The sequence below is a fragment of the Canis lupus genome, chromosome 7 (genome assembly GCF_003254725.2).
Source record: "Canis lupus dingo isolate Sandy chromosome 7, ASM325472v2, whole genome shotgun sequence".
NCBI lineage: Eukaryota > Metazoa > Chordata > Mammalia > Carnivora > Canidae > Canis > Canis lupus.
The window spans coordinates 32,874,514-32,878,725 of NC_064249.1; the positions used below are offsets into that span (position 1 = coordinate 32,874,514).

General features: G+C 36.1%; 1 long non-coding RNA gene across 1 annotated transcript; it reads left to right on the forward strand.

Moving 5' to 3' along the window:
- Positions 1-93: 93 nt before the first annotated feature.
- Positions 94-3,047, forward strand: LOC112648276 (uncharacterized). The gene is made up of 2 exons (XR_007411711.1): positions 94-430; positions 2,819-3,047. It is a non-coding gene; the product is annotated as an uncharacterized LOC112648276 (long non-coding RNA).
- The last annotated feature ends 1,165 nt before the right edge of the window (positions 3,048-4,212 follow it).

Sequence of the window (4,212 nt, forward strand, 5' to 3'; positions counted from 1 at the left end):
TCCCCAAGTTCTAGAATGATGCCAGCCCGGAGCAGGACTGACATCATAAGCTGTTTTATTGTGCATGCCATGTGTAGCTATGTCAATATATGCGAAAGGCAATTCAAATACATGTTTTGTTCCTTGTATCACCTCATTCTGTTTGAAAGCTACCTATTCAGGTTACCTTATTTTGGTAACACTCATTGAATTGCTTTTACTGAATAGTACTTTGGCTCTCTTGGGCCTAAATTGAAGGACACTGTGATAAACAACCAAATGGAAGTCTCTGTTGTACTCATCACAGCGATGCAGAGATGACAGCATCATGCCTACATCACACAGGGTCCTTTACAAAGACTCAAAGAGAGCTCTCAGGTCTCAGGGTTAGGGAAGGCTGTGCTTTGCCCAGAGAAATGATCTGCTTTGATCTTAGAACACCATAGTTCCTGTAAGTGAATGTTGTTTCCTCTCTTCTCTGATGGCTCAGAATGTTTGGGGCCATATCTGTATCCTTCCTTAGCAATTGTTTTAGAACACTACTACATCTTATGTTCTTGCCCAGATTGTCTAAGTAATTTATGTTAACTTTTTGTATGGTATATATTTTTATAAATTAATTTAGCCCTTTGATCGGATAAAGTCGAGTGTGGATGGATGATTACATACACATATTTTATACTTCAGCACTTAAAGAATTTTTAAAAAGGCACGAAATTTGTTTTTAAATTTCCTTCTAAGTCTCTAGTTCTCTTTTATGAATTGATCTTGTCTGTTTCTATGATGTTCTTCTGGTCAATAATAAATTCCTTCTCCCCAAACTGACCTGTTTTCCATAAAGCACAACCCAGATAAAGCAGTCTATTTGCAAATCCAAATGTCAGTAGCCAATGTTTGTGCAAAAAAGAGTGCCTTCTCCCAAAAATGGGACTCATGAAACCTCTAGAATTGCAGAGAATAACTCAGATCTTCCCACATAAATAGGCATATAGGAGAAAGAGAAAATAAGTAAGAATTAAAACTCTTTTCTTTTTTATTTATTTTTTATTTATGATTCTTTTAATCATGATAAACCAAAACAAAACCCACCAAAAATAGAACTTGGGGCATAAATGACATTTGTCATTACTGATGAAGCATTCTTTTTTTATTAATACAATCCTCTTGTTTTGGAAGATCTGTAATTGTTACAGAGAATGTGTTATCACTAAGCCATTTAGAGGGCCTTTGGAAAATATGCAACTATTAGAAAAAAATATTTTATGTCAATAGGTAAAAGGTTCCTTTTGATTTAATTGCTATTACTTAAGAATTTTCAGGAGTTTGGGATGCTATATTAAAAATCTAACCATACAGCTAATCTACTGTTTAGAAATGTGGGAAAGGTTCCCTAACTTCTAAATTGTTCTCAATTAAAATTTCAAAACTGTCTTTGATAGGTACTGCCAACGGAGGAAGTTAAATCTTCCTTCAAACACTTAGAGTCCTAGATATTGATCTGACTCTTTCCAGCGCCTCCTACCATTCCTTCCTCTTTTCCACTGACCAAGAACCACATCTTTCTACATTCTAGAAGGTCAGCATACCATACCATTATGGATTCCAAATATAATTTTCTTCTACTTTAAAGACATTTCCCTCACTTCGTACACTTGACTTCTACCAAAACCAACCTCATTTATTCCTTTGTTTTCTCTTCCCCTACCCCACCCTTCTGCCAAAGGAATAATTTAGTTTCTACTTCTAAGTCAATTGTCATGGATCAAAATACCTCTCACACTTCCCTCCAACTACTATTCTACCCTCTATATTCTTTTAGCTGTCTTAAAAGTTAGTAAATTAATGTTCCTAAGCATGGGTAACCAATGAATACCCAGCTGAATGTATGCAACACCAGAAGATCTTTCAATTCCATTTTGATGTATATTAAAAATATGAAATGAGTAAAACCAACATCAATGGCATTAACTCTAACACTACAGGATTTAATTCAATTTGCCCTTGATTGACTCAGAAGGATTATTATAATAAGCCCCCTGATATTATGCTACTACTTAGAAATCACTGTTACTTACTATTTTCCCATAGTCTGCCTTTACTTAGTAGCTCATTTTAAAAATATTTTTGGTGATTTCTACATTGTTCCTGGCACATAGCTGGCACTTGATAATATTTGTTGTTTGATTTGAATTTCATGATTGCCATAACTAATTCCATTCCAATATGCCAGATGCTCTTCCTATTAGCACTGATTAGCAAAGGTGAATTATGAACCATTCCAGCATGACAAGTAAATTATATATAAATCACATAAGAAAAAAATGCAGACATTTCACTTAGAAAAAAAAATGGACTTAAATTTTTCTTTTCTCTGAGCTTTCACCTTACCAAATTATAAAACTAAAAATTTGCCTTTATCTGAGTTTCTGAAAAATCATGTCACTAAAAATTAAGAGATAAATTAACACAGCTCCTTCAATTATTCCTACATCCAGACACTTTAATTGAGTTTTACTTAGGTGAAATATGGACCAGTAGCTTCTAAAAGCTAGCCACTGGGATCCCTGGGTGGCGCAGCGGTTTGGCGCCTGCCTTTGGCCCAGGGCACGATCCTGGAGACCCGGGATCGAATTCCACATGAGGTTCGCGGTGTATGGAGCCTGCTTCTCCCTCTGACTATGTCTCTGCGCCTCTCTCTCTCTCTGTGACTATCATAAATAAATAAAAAAAATTAAAAAAAATTAAAAGCTAGCCACTGGGTGCATTACAATCAGCTGATAAATTGTTTTTTTTTTGTTTTGTTTTGTTTTTTAAAAAAAAAAAACAAAAAACAATACAGGGATACCTGGCTGGCTCAGTCCAAAGAGCATGCAAATCTTGATCTCTGGCGCGGCCTGGGTGGCTCAGCGGTTTAGCACCTGCCTTCAGCCCAGGGCGTGATCCTGGAAACCCAGGATCGAGTCCCGCGTCAGGCTCCCTGCATGGAGCCTGCTTCTCCCTCTGCCTGTGTCTCTGCCTCTCTGTGTGTGTCTCTATGAATAAATAAATAAAAATCTTTAAAAAAAAAATCTTGATCTCTGGGTTGTGAGTTCAAGCTCCATCAGTTCCATATTGTATATAGGGATTACTTAAAAATAAAATCTTTAAGAAACAAGCCAAAACAAAAACCAATACAGATTCCCAGGCTTAATCCCCTAAAAATGTTTACTCAATTGTGTCATGTGGACTCAAAGCATAGTTATTTTAAAGATACTAAAGTGATTGTGATGTACAGACAAGTTTAGGTTGTTAAGACTGATTCAGGACATTACATAATCCTTGTGATCAATTTCTAATGAGTCAGCATACAGACACTTTAAAAATAGGAACTACATGTTTTCTTCATTTTATTACCTACTGTGTTTTTTTTTTTACCCACTGTGTTTAATGCAATGTCTTGCTCACTCTAAGAGCTAACTATAGTTAACTCTAAGAGTTAACTATCCACTAGCTATAGTCAGAGATACCTGCTCCATCATACCTTGCCCAATTCAGCTTTACTCTGTATGGGACTGAGAAAAACATCTCCATAATATTTTTACTTTTGTTGGAGATACAAAATTGTAAAGAAATATCCAGTCTACATAACTTCTTATGGCTACACCTAAAACCTTAAGAACTTTCTAACTTACCAGAGTGATGCTGAGTCAAATCTGCTGTGGATAATTATAAGCATGAACTGAGGATTGAAAAAGAAGAGGGAAGGTGTCACAGACAGCAAAGCTGGAGGGTGTTTCTGCAATCCAGCCTCATGGTCAGGACATCTGGGCCTGAGTTAGAATGTTCTGCTGTGCTCTGGTGGGCTTTGGTATGAAGTCATCACAGTCATAGCAAAGATTATATAACTCTTTACAATGGGATGAGATACTAAAACCAACTTTTGCCAGGAACTGAGGAGTGTTCTTCAGTAAGATGCTTAGAATATTCAACAAAAGTGGCCCTCATTTTTATCTCAATAATTCAGATTATCTCCATAGATCACAGAAAACAGAACCATAAAGGTGAGTTTCATCAGTGTGCTTCCAGATTTATTGCAGAATGATTCAATTGAATCTATAAAGGCATATCTGCAGTCTTAGTCATTTAGTCAACAAATGTTTCCTGAGCCTCTACTTTTGGCCAGAAACTGTGCTAAAAATGGAAGAAACTATTATAAGCATTGAAGATAAGCTCTTTCATAGCTAATCAACCACA